This window comes from Dasypus novemcinctus, assembly GCF_030445035.2.
Source record: "Dasypus novemcinctus isolate mDasNov1 chromosome 19 unlocalized genomic scaffold, mDasNov1.1.hap2 SUPER_19_unloc_1, whole genome shotgun sequence".
Taxonomy (NCBI): domain Eukaryota; kingdom Metazoa; phylum Chordata; class Mammalia; order Cingulata; family Dasypodidae; genus Dasypus; species Dasypus novemcinctus.
In genome coordinates this window covers 164,744-177,436 of record NW_026688134.1, presented here as the reverse complement: position 1 = coordinate 177,436, position 12,693 = coordinate 164,744, and the positions used below count along the sequence as shown (strand labels likewise).

Here is a 12,693-nt window from a genome sequence, read left to right as displayed (position 1 = left end):
TACAATTTACAAAAATGTGTTGGGTATTTTTATAGTAGTTGCAATTACAAACGTCAACTGAGGGAGTGCTGAGTTCCTACCCAGAGGAGCTCTGTCACATTCCCCAGTGGAACAACAATAATCCCCAAGTGTCACGGCAAAGAACAACAAAGAAGAATGGTCCAATAAGGAGCCCTTGATACTGATGACTATGCTTATGAGACTGTGTGCCTGAAATATAAAGGAGGCCTAGAGCTGAGAATTCTTTTGAAACTCTTTAAGCATGCTTACTTTGTATACTGCTTCTGTATTAGTCAGCCAGAAAGGTGCTGGTACAAAATAGCAGAAATGGGTTTATTTTTTATAAAGGGTATTTATTTGGGGTAGGAGCTTACAGATATCAGGCCATAAAGCAAAATTTACTTTCCTCACCAAATTCTATTTTCATATGTTGGCGCAAGATGGCTCTGGAGACTGTGAGGGTTCAGGCTTCCTGGGTTCCTCCCTTCCAGGGCCTTGCTTCTCTCTGGGTTCAGGATTCCTTTCTTCCCAGGGCTTGCTTCTTCCTGAGCTCAGCATTCCTCTCTTCCTGGGGCTGGCTTCTCTTTCCTCTGTGAGCATGTCCTGGGCCCCAGCTGAAGGCTTCACCATCAAACTCCAACATCATAAACCCTTAACTCTGTCCTTTGCCATGCCTTTGATCTGTGAGTCCCCACCCACCAAGAGGCAGGGACTCAGTGCCCTAATGACATGGCCAACTCAAAGCCCTACTCCTCACTTAATCATGCCCAGATTAAAAACATAAACCAATTTCTATTTTTGGAATTCATAACCATATCAGACTGCTCCAGCTTCATACATTTTTAGTATCTCCAGTTCATACTTAATTTCTGCTGCTTGCTCAAAGTTTCTTTTCAATCTTGCTCAGGGTAAATGGTTTGCTCATCTATTTTCTAAGTATAAAATAGGAGCAATATGTTTGAGTTTTAACTTTAGGACTCTTCAGAAGATGTTGAAAGGTGATTTGACTTGGTTTCTGCCAGATGCTATGGACTGAACAATTTGGATGGATTTTCATGCTCTTTCTTTCATTGGGATCCTCATTCCATGAGAATGGTATAATTCAAATACTTGGATTATATGAGGGAGAGGCTACAGTTATACATTATTCAGGAAGATTTTGATAGTAATTATCAAGTTCCCACCAAGTACCAACAAAAGCTAGATGTTTCATTCACTTGGGCATCACCTAAATTTTTCTAAGTCCCTCTTTTCAATTAAAGACAAAGATCTTTTGCAGCAGATATGTGACATTTTGATTACATGGGATTACATATCCAGCTCCTCCCATTAGCCAAGTTGCAAGGCAGTTCCTCAGTGGGGCTCACATCCAGTAAACCACTAGGACCATGCATTGGGCACAATTCCAAGGCTAACTGGACGCAGTGTGGTCTCTCCATTCTAGTTCCAGTCATAAGTTTAATACTCTTTTGATTTTCATTGCTGAAATTTTTGTAGTGGTGACTGCTGTAGTCCATTGAGGATTTATTCCAAGTTCGGGAGAGCTCAGAAATATTTTTCAAAATGGGCTCAATCTAAATAATCCAGCATTGTGATATTTTCAAGTGGGAGGTCATTTCTGAGTGCCTTGTCATCTTAAATTGAATTTTAATTATAAGAATTTATGAAAAATAGTCTCTGACAATTTTGGTGAAATCTTGGTTCTATGCTTACACTATTATGAGTGGGCAATGATTGTTCTCAAGGCTAAATTTGTCTAAATATATTCATTTTTCTACTACTTGATTTTAAGCTAATGTTATCCTTCAATACATTAAAATTTTAATCATATTAATTAAGTGAAACATTAAATGGCAAGTTTTCTGAAAAGACTTTAATGAAAAACAAAGAACCCTCCTGAAGTCAAGGGAGAATACATACAGGAACTTGGCTTGAATTGTAAGTTCCCTGGGTCAAGAAGCTGATGGGGAAGTTGACACTGGAGAAAGCTGGTAGAGAGAAGACCTGCCAGTTCAGGTAAATTCTCTACCTAAAAGAAAAATCTGACCAAAAACATTACCAAAAAGAAATATCTAACCTCAAATTTCAGTAGTGATCATGGGGAGAAACTCTGATATATGTCAGGGTATTTCACACACTCACATACAAAGAAACAAGCAAGCAAGCAAACAAACAAAAAACAGGCCACTAGGCTTGAGAGGAGTCTCTAGGTGTAAATCAAGAGTTTTGGCAAAATTCCTGGGAGAAAGTCACATTGTCAAAGGCCATGATGGAAATGATGAATTACTACACTGGTTAGTATATATTTCTGCCCAGAGTGAAATGGAAAATTACACTAAAAGTATATACCAATGAAGTGAGTTAAGTGTGTATTTGTAGAATAGGAAGCCACAGAAAACTATGGAGAGAACAAGAGGATGAGGAAGGGTGTTGGTGGGGTCTGAGAACAAGGGGGGATGGGCTGTGGGGACACCTTCCTCTGGTCATCCCCTCCCCCACCAACTGAACCACTGTGACTGTTTGAGGCCCTGTGATGTCACCTCAGAACTCTAGGCTGAAATGTGCTTGCTCAGGGCCAGTTGCCTGAGGCAGCGATTGCGTATGCAGTATGGAGGCATTCCTGTTCGTTCTAATTCTGTTCAGTACCCTGTGGCTGAGCGAAAGCACAGCCACAGCGGTACTCGGATCTCTCTTCTTCCTCTTCCTTGGAGTGGGGCTCTTCACCATCTTGGCCCACTCTAAGAAGAGGAAGGTGAAATTTCGGAGAGTCCAGCGACACCGGGACTTGAGTGAGGTAAGGGACCCTGGGATCAGTTAATGGTCGAGACTCACTGTTTTTGCCTATCCCACTTCTCACTTTCTACACCCATTATGTAGGCCCAGAGGGACACCTTAGTAATAACCTCTCACAGAGTAGACCCTATCATCTAGGGAGCAGGTAGGGGAAGGCTGTTTTGAAGTGGGGCAACTGTTTCATTTCAAAACTCATAAATCGTCCATGTGGGTGTGGCAGAGGGCTCCAGGATAAATTCAGTCATACTGGTGGCAATGGATTGTAAGTTTTAAGAAGTTCAGGGTATTCAACTAAAGGCAGTCTCTCAACACTTGCTCACTCTTCATATCTCTCAGCAGGTATCCCTTGGCCAAGCGGGTTCCATGTGGGAGGGTTGGTGTGGAGAGCAGTGCTGAGCCCTGGGAAGGCTCAAGGACATGTTCTTGTCCAAGTTGGGATATCAGGGACCAGCAGCCTTCTGTGAAGCCACACTTGCTCCTCTAGAGTGCAGATTCTGTGTCCTCTTCATAAGAAGGCTCTTCTCAAAAAAGACTCCACTAAAAATCAATTGATAGCTCATCCAGAAAAAAATGTGTTATTCAAAGATGAAAAGATAATCATTGGAATTAACTCCCTAAAAAGGTTTAGCAGACTACTACAAGGGATACGTTATTGATGGATAGGGTTCTGAAGGTTTCCTTGAAAAGACAGAGTTTGTATCCCATGAGATCCTATCTTCTTTTTTGGTTTGACAGTGTCAGCGCAGAGGCAGGAGAATCGAGGAAAAGGGTGAATTAACAGGTAAGGTTCTGTTCTCCCAACACAACTGCTCCAAGGGTGAACCAAAGCCTCAATCCTGCACAGCCAAAGTCACCTTCCTAGTCTGAGCCTGTCAAAGTTGTTAAAGACCCTCTCAGAGAGCAGAGGTCCCAGAGGCCATGAACACAAGGAAGACTCTCAGACCTTGGGACACTCTCACATCCTCCACACATCCTGACAAAGAAAGAGGGAAGAGGCTGGACATACAACGTGTGTGCGATACAGTGCAACAAATCTTGGTGGAATGGGAAAGCAGGAATTGTGTGGCCTGCTAGGGGTAAAGAGTTTAAGCACACTAAACCTGAGATTCCTCCCGTGAAATAGCTTTTTTTGGAAGGAATGAACAGGCTATTTGTAGGGATCACATGATACAATTCGTGGGAAAGTCCTTGAGAAATGATTGCCCATGAAGCGTGTGTGAGCCCCTCCATTGTTTCCCGTGACCATTGGACATGATCTCCCCATTCTTGGAGCTCCTGGAATCTATTTCTCTAGAAGCCTCACCCAACAGGCTATGGCATGCAGCCCCAGAGCAGGTGTTTTCCTCCTGCCCTCACCACCTGTAACCCAGTCTCCTGATTTCCCAGCTTGGAGAGCTTGCCAGGGAGGCGCCGTGGGGACACCAGGTGTGAGTCCTCCTCGGAAAAGGTGATTCCTGTTTATTCCCTCTTTCCTGCTCCCCCTCCTGAGCATGGCCTGTGCTCTCCAGGTTCCCAGAGCACTCTCAGGGGGATAAGAAATGGGACCACAGAGAGAACAAATGCACAGGAAAGCCATGGGGATTGGGTCAAATGTCTGCGAGAAACCCGGGATGCAAGCAATCAGTTGGGACGGAGGCAGCAGCAGCCCCTCCCCGGCCAGGCCTGCTAGGGCTCCCTGCCCCCTTCTTCCTCTGACTAAAGCCTCTGATTTCTTTCCTGCAGCCCCCTGCGCAAGGAACCTGGACCGGCCAGACACAGTCGCGTCACCTGTCACCCGTGGGCCTTTCCACCTCCCCGGGATGACCGCCCGCCAAAGGGGGACCGTGCAGAGGGTGCTGCTCCATCTGGGACCCCTTTGGTGGCCTGGTGTCTGGCCGCCAGGCGACCTCCACACCCACAGAGTGACCCGCCTGTGAGATCTCTGGCAGGGTCCTCTGGGAGACTTGCCTCTGGCGGCCCACTCTTCCCTCCAGGGGCACAACCACCTGCCCCTCTGTGGGAGGCCCCAGCAGCACTGCTGGGGGTGAGAACCTCCCTCCAGGTGGTGTCTGGGGAAGCCCACCCTCCCTTTGCAGGCACCATCCTGGTCCTTTCATTTCCTTCCTCCTTCCCTCCCTTTTACTCCTTCCCCCCTTATTCCACCCTGACCACCCCCTCCTCCCCACCACTGGCCATTTCCCTCTTTCTACAATCCTCCCTGGCACTGCCCCCCACATTCCCAACCTTGTTTTTGACCTTTACCCCGAGCCCACTCACCCCTGCATCCTGGCTTCCCACACCCCGCTCCTCTTTTACCGTCTTCCCAAAGTTCCTCTCATCCCCACCGGCAGCTCTTCCATCTCTGCCCCAGGTGGCTTTTGGCCCATTCCACCTGCCAGCCCTCTGTTCCTCCCTTTCCTCCCCCACAACCCTGTCCTGCTCCCTGCCCCTGCCCACCCCTTCCCTTGCCTTGCCTTGCCTCTCCCCTCTGCCCTCTGTACCTTCAGAACATCTACAGAGGGCATGGGCAAGAGGCATCCCTGCACCCCACCCTTGTGCCCTCTCCCTCCCCTTAATTCAGCCCAGTGAAATCAGGGCCAATCCTAGGCTGTGCAGGGGTGTCCTGGGCAGTCGCCCTCTACCCCTGACCCCTGCACACCTGGCTGCTGCTGCTACAACTTCAAGCAGCCCAACTAACCCCCTGTCCATTGGGGTGGACATAGAGCCACAAGTCCAGGCCAGCCCAGTGGACTTAAACCTGGAATCAGGTACGTTGGCTTCTGGGGCCTCTCAGGCCACGCCCAGGGAGGAGCCAGTGGGGGCCTGGCCACTTCGCAGGTGGTGGATCCTGGAGGGAGACCAGGGAGAGCCACCTGTGGCAGGAGGACTTCTCTTAGCCCTCCGTACAAAGAAGCACTATAATCGGACCACGTTCCAGCCACTTCTCCAATTGGGGGACAATCTAAAGTCCTCCTTAGAAAACGTCCACCAGAAAAAGGGCTGAGGGATCCCCAAGGCCAAGGGAAGAGAAGCCCCTCACCCAGATCAGAGATTTTCCTGACACCCTTTCTTGATGATCCCATCAGGCCTGGAAAAAACACAGGATTTCCAGGAACCCAGAAGAAACAACATCGTACGGAGGGCCCTTCACTGGATTACACACCGGAAAAAGACCAAGGGGCAGGAAGGACCCCCAAAGGGAGCAAAAGGAAGACCAGCCCCTGGGATGTCCCCACGCACCGGAGAAAAAGAATCTGAATCCAGCTGCTCCCGAAAGGGAGCTTTAGCTGCACCAAATGCACTCCCTGAACCTCAGGCTGGACCTGGGGGGGACTGGGGCCTCAGAAAGAAGCCACGGAAACCCCACCCCAGAAAAGTCCGCTTTGAGGCTTCCTCAGAGTGTCTCATTTATTATCCTGACTCTGCCCCCTGTGAGCTCCTGCCAGACGCAGTGGTTTGCCACGACAAAGTAAAAAACCCAGAACATTCGGGGAGACATTTCAAATGGGGGAGATTGTGCTGCATAGGGTGTTTCCCACACATGAACTAATGTGTTCTAGAAATAAAGTTATTCTTCCTTCAAGCCGCTGCTTTTCATGATAATTTGTTATTTCTCCAACAACTCACACACCAAGCACTAACCAACGGAAAAAGCAAAATGCCACAGTAGCTCAAAACTCCCTTACAGTTTGGTAATGTAATCTGAGAATTACCCCCAACTGAGAATTCTTAAATGTGACTTTTGAGCGGGTGGTGAGTCAAGCCCAAGGCAACACATTCCTCTTGCCCAAAATGCGTCATCCATGGCAGCAATGTCTCCAGGTATTGGCAGGTTACTAACACTTTTATATAGCATCTAAGAAACTTTGTGCTTGATTTTTTTGAAAGAAATTTTCCCACACAACAGGGATGATGGAATGCCAGGGTGTCAGGAGCTAAGTGGCAGCACTTGACAAAGACCAAGTGGGCGTGGCTAGTGTAATGACCCTAGACTCAAAGCAGCAGTCGCAAGAGTCTGCCCTGCAGAAACCTATGATATTGGGTAGGGGATTGTGGGATATGTGTAAGTGAAATAGAAAATCTACTCAATCCTTTCTTGATTTGTATAAGAGAAGGATTTTAGATCAAGTGCCAAAAAGCAGTCATGCCCCCTCAGTCAATTCCAAAATCAGGATCATTTACAGACCTGGAAGCCCTGACTGAAGGGATGCCCGGGTCTTCTTCAGGTAGCACCCTGCTATGCTTCCCCCTTTTATACTGTTCATCTTCCTCCCAGCTTTCCCCATGAGAAAAGGAAATGATCAGACACTCAGGGATTATTGGACACTGACTCAGAACTGACATTAATTTTGAGGCCCAAAATATCCCTGTGACCCCAATCTGAACATGCATTTGGGGCTACCAAACTGGGCCATGTGGCTGCCCCGAGGTGGCTTTGTTTGTTTTGCTTGTTGTTTGTTTTTATTGTTTCAGAAGGCACCAGGAACCAAACCAGGACCTTTCCTGTAAGGCAGGGGCTCAAGCACTTGAGGCACATCCACTCCCAAACCAAGATTTATTTGACATATACACAGGATGTCGCTCCCTGTTGGTGGGTTTCTGTTCCTGTATTTTCAAAGTAAACAGCTGCAGGAACCCTCGCTGCTGTCTGTGGTTGTGCGTGGGCCCCTCTCTCCCTGAGCTGTCCCCAGGGCATGGGGTCCCTTCGCCCCACCCCACCCACCGCAGCTTCAGGCAGCTCTGCCATACTTGCTTCTCACAGCCCTTCATGTGGCAGGGGAGGGTATCGTGGGCACCTTGCCTCACCACCTGTAAGCCCAGAGGTCCCTGACCAGAGCACGGTGTGCACCCTGGTGTCCTGAATCACTTTGTGTCCCATGTCTGGCCCTGGGGACAAACTGGGGACCTCACCCAGACATCTTCTGCTGGCCTCCAGGGAGGATGTTCATGTGGCACCCCCCCCAAATAAAGTGCCCCCAGGGGTCGGGTGTGCCTCCCAGCATCTCTGTGGGGCTCCAGGACCACCCCACCTGGGAAGCAGGTGCTGTTCTCCTCACGCAGTGCCCACATCCACCTCCCCCCCAGTTCCATCACCCGGCATGTCCAGAACCCAACAGGTGCTGAGAAGGTTCAGGAGGGAATCCTCCCAGCTTCACATCCCTCCAAGGTGTTGCCAGTCAGGTCTGGAGATGCAGAGTGGCCAAGAGCTGGTACAGAACCCAGATGACAAGGCCGCGAGCGCACACTCCACCCTGGGGAGGGGGCTGGGTGCCCCAGGAGCTGCCCTGGCAGACGTGCGTGAATGGTGGGCTTGAGGCAGGGTATGGGGCTGGGGCAGGGAGGTGCCTCTAGGTGAAGCGGGTGACAAGAGGGGTGCCTGGGGGTCAGGAAGGAGAAGAGGACCCATGTACATACACACGTGGCTGAGGGCAGGTGCTGGGGGGGCCCCATGCAGGCATCTGGCCAGAGAGCAGGGATCTGGTCCAATGTACCAGCAGTTCCCAGAGGAGTTTCCACAAAACACTGGGTGTTAGCACATGAAGAAAGAATGCCGTGGCCATGGAATTATGGGAAACTCTCAGGAAAGCTAGGCAGGTGTTTTCCAGTAGGCAAAAATGGGCTCCTTGCAGGACATGCTCAGGGAGTGGGTCATGGGGCACATGGGCAGAGAAGGGGAAAGGCCCAGAGCAGGGGTCACCCTGCGTCCTTGAAGCCCCTCCCATCTTACCACTCCAAACACTTCCTGGCCCTCTCCATTCCCCCCGGCGTCTGAACCCCCACGCCCCATTATCCCATCAGACAGCCATCCAGCCTCCTCTCCGACCTCCCCCAAGTGGCCACTCTCACTTGGTGGCCAAAGAAAAGCAAGAACACCTCCCTCTGACTTCCCAAACTCCTCGCCTCTCTGTGAAGGTTCCAGAATGCTCCATGCATGTTTCCACCGGTTCCCTGCCCGGCACGATCTCCCAGTGTCTACTCCCTGGTGGCACCTCTGCTCCTGCTGAGGCTCCCCTTTGCCGGGCCAGGCAGCCTCACCCTGAAGTGGCATTGCTGATGGACTGAGGCCGGTGGTCCCTGGCCCAGTCCTGGCCCTGGTAGGAGGGAAGGAATACAACATGGCTCCTGCCTGCACTTTCTGCCCCTTTGGGAACTCGGGCTCCTTCTCATTCCCCTTGAACTAAGCACGAGGCCCAGCAGGATTGCCCAGCAGCAGGTGGGCGGACAGAGAACAGCCCCAACTGTGGGGAGCAGGGGCCTAAGTGAGGGTGACTGTCAGTGGCAGCTCAGGCTTGCCAGCCCCAAGGTCAGGGGGCCCAAGGAGTCCTGAGGATTGGAAAATGGTCCCATCATGCATCAGCTTCCCACCTAAGCCACATGGAGTTTTTGGGTTGAAGTTTTGCTCCATAGAAACCACTTTTGGGTGAGATGGTGTTATGGGGTGAACTGCATCCCCTTAGAAGACACATTCAAGCTAACTCCCAGTCCTGGGAAAGGAGCCTTATTTGGAAATTGGGTCTTTGTGGATATGATTCGCTAAACTAAGGCAAACTGGAGGTGAGAGGGCCCTGATCCAAAAGGGCTGGTGGCCTCATACCAAGAGGGAGAATGGACACAAATGGACACTGGGGAGATGGCCACACGATGACAGAGTGGAGAACCAAGGATTGCCACCACCACCAAGAAGCCTCCACGCTAAGGATTCCAGGGTCTTGCCTACAGGGCCAAGACCACAGATCTCTGCTCGTAAGTCCCCAGTTGGTGGCATTTGGATGCCACAGTCCTGGGAAGCTGAGATGGATGGACATCTCAGCTTGTTTTTCCAGCACCTGGACAAAAATTCCTCCCTTTGACACTCACTGGCCTGTCCCCTTCCAGCTTCCCCAAAGATATCCATGTGGGCCTCAGGGTGGCCAGCTGGCCGTGAGGTGCTGGTGGCTGGGGAGGCAGACAGGGGTATGCCCACCCCTTCTGGACTGACTGGGGTCCCCCACGAAGACCAGCTCCAGGCCTAACCCAGGTCCCATAGGCACGAACTCATCTGTGAGTAGGATCTTGGAAGATGTTATTGGTTAACTTGAGGCCAAAGAGAATTGGAAGGGGCCTTGACCCTGTGTGGCTGGAGTCTTAGAGCAGAGGCTCTTGGAAGAAGGCAGATGCTGTGTGATGGGGGCAGGAGCAGTCAGGGGGCTGACAGGCCAGAGCTGGAGCCACAGACCCTGGAGAAAGCACCCTTAGGTTTGGCCTTCTGGCCTCGGAAGCGGTGAAAGGGTAGATGCCTCCTGCCTGCTCCTGTGTCCGTCGTGTTTGTTACAGCAGCGCAGGCTGAGCGTCGGGGCCAAGCTCGCCTGGGTGATGGTGAGGATCTGGTTCCCCACCTGGGTGCAGGCAGGGGTCTCCCCTGAGGTAACCAGCTGGCTCTGGTGCTTCTGGCGTCTCCACCAGGAGGCGCTGTGGGCCTGGGAGCCACCCGGGTGGGGTAGCCTGTGGACCTGGTGCTGCCCCATGGAGTATTGGTGTTGGGTGGCCTGCACCCACTACCTCAGTTTCCCCTCCTGTGCCCATGCTTGAGGTGATTCCAGTGTTGTGTCAGTGTTGTTCATTCCCTAAATATGTGAGGAGGGCTTCCTGTGTCCAGGTGGCATCAGGAATCCTGAGGGATCTAATTCCCACCCCTGGGGAGGGGTCATTCTCCTGAAGAGCCTGACAATGATGGGGAGCAGGTGTCATCCCCTCCTGGAGAAGAGAGCAGAGCGCAGTGAGGAGAGGGCCACTGCAGACATGTGGGGAAAGTGATGGCACAGGCAGGGGGCCAAGCGGTCAGAGCCACCAACCTGTTCTGCTCTGCTCTGAGGTCCCAAGGCATGGACATCCGAGCGGAATGGGGCCCACCACTGTCTGGTGACAGGGCTGCCAGGGGCACTGGGTGGCCTTGGAACTGTTCATCCTGCCTGCAGCTTTTCCAAGGCAGGTGAGGGCCATCAAACATGCCTCCCAGGCATTGCCCAGAGCCAATGTCCTGCATTCCATGCCAAGGACATGGAGGGCTCCATGGCCAGAGGTTGGAGCCCCATGTGCCCATGGTGGGGCCACCTCCCCGCCACACGGCTCCCCCCCTCCCTGGGACTGACTGGACACAGATCCCCAACAAGGCTGGGCCCTCAAGGTCAGCAAGCCGTGACCCCTAGCCTGAGGCTGAGAGTCAAGTGAAGGCTCCTGTACCAAGTAGATGCTGCACAGTCAAGAGATGACAGGGTGTGACTGAGGAGCTGCTCCAGAGTCAGATCTGTGGTCCCAGCTCCCAAGAAGACCCCACCTGGCAGCCACTGGGCTGCCTCTTGAACCACCCCCTCCCTCAGAAAGGGGATGTCACCTCTCCAAGACATTCTTCCTGCCATCAGGATGTCCCTCTGTCCCCTGGCATGACAGAAGGAAATGCCCACCAGGTCACATCCCAGGTCCCCCCTCCCCTAGGTCTGTTTTCTGTCTCGGCATCTCGCTCTGCATCAAAAGCAAGGCCGGTTGGTGGATTCTCAGAAAGTTAAATGTAGCATAACCCTAGGACTTGGCAATCCCACTCTAAGGTTTCTGCCCAAGAGAATTGAAAAAGGTGGCTGGGATGGATTCTTGTACCCCAACATTCACTTCAGCTTTATTTGAGTTAGTCCAGAGGTGGAGGCCACCCAAGCATTCATCAGCAGATTCTGGGGAAGCAAAATGTGATCCAGCCAGCTGATGGAAAGTCACTCAGCCACACAAAGGAGGGGAGCAGATGTAGCTCAGTGGTTGAGCACCTGCTTACCATGTACAAGGGCCCAGGTTTGATCTGTGGTACCTCCTAGAAACAAAAACAAACAGTAAAAACAGGAATGGAGTTCTGACCCACATTGCAATGTGGGGACACAGTACTGAGGGATAGGACCAGGTGCAGGAGGCCACTATTGTTTGGTTTCACTTACATGAAATATCCAGAATAAGTAAATTCATGGCAATAGAAAGTAGATCAGAGATATATTCACATACCATAAAATCTATCTATCCAAAGAGTATAATCGGTGGCTTTTAGTATAATCACAATTTTGTGCATTCATCACCACAAAAAACTTTAGAACAATTTCATTACTCCAAAAAGAAAAAGTCCATACTCCTTAGCAGTCCTTCCCCATCCCTGCATAATCACTAATCTAATTCATGTTTATGAATTGATTTATATTAGCGTTTTATGTAAATGGAATCATACAGTATGTTACACAATATAATTAGTTCATAATAGCTCAGTCCTACAGTATTTGTCCCTTTGTGTCTGGCTTGCTTCACTCCCCATAATACCCTCCAGGTTCACCCATGTTGTCATAGGCTTCACGACATGTGACCTACGTATTCCATCTGCATAACGTTCCATTGTGTGACTATACCACAGTTTGTTTATCCATTCATTGGCTAATAGACACCTGGGTTGTTTCCAACTTTAAGCAATTGTGAATAACGTCACTACAAACACAGGTGTGCAGATGTCTGTTCATGTCACTGCTCTCAGTTCTCCTGGGTATATACCCAGTAGTGGCATTTCCAGGCCATGTGGCACACCTACATTGAAATTTCTTAAGAACTGCCAAACAGTCCTGAAGAAGATATATGAGAATATTGAGATATATATGAACACATTTCAAAACTGCTCAAAGAAAAAAAAAAGAACATCAGAGGTGACAAGGGGCTGGTGGTGGGGACACAGGGAGTGGTGATACCTAATGGGGCCAGGGGTCCATCTGGGGTGATGGAAGAGTTTGGGTGGTGGGTGGAGGTGACATGAATGAAATAAATGACACTGAGTTGTGCATTTATAAATGGCTAAAATGGGAACTTTTGTGTGATATGTATTTTACCACAATAAAATTTCAAACAAAACCAATAACCAAAGCCAAG

General features: G+C 50.4%; 2 long non-coding RNA genes across 2 annotated transcripts; both read left to right on the top strand.

The window, feature by feature from the left end:
* The first annotated feature begins 2,546 nt into the window (after positions 1-2,546).
* Positions 2,547-5,111, top strand: LOC139438481 (uncharacterized). Its single transcript, XR_011648154.1, has 4 exons — positions 2,547-2,794; positions 3,529-3,574; positions 4,180-4,240; positions 4,516-5,111. It is a non-coding gene; the product is annotated as an uncharacterized lncRNA (long non-coding RNA).
* A 182-nt stretch (positions 5,112-5,293) lies between these two features.
* LOC131277429 (uncharacterized) lies at positions 5,294-6,355 on the top strand. The gene is made up of 2 exons (XR_009184601.2): positions 5,294-5,540; positions 5,859-6,355. It is a non-coding gene; the product is annotated as an uncharacterized lncRNA (long non-coding RNA).
* The last annotated feature ends 6,338 nt before the right edge of the window (positions 6,356-12,693 follow it).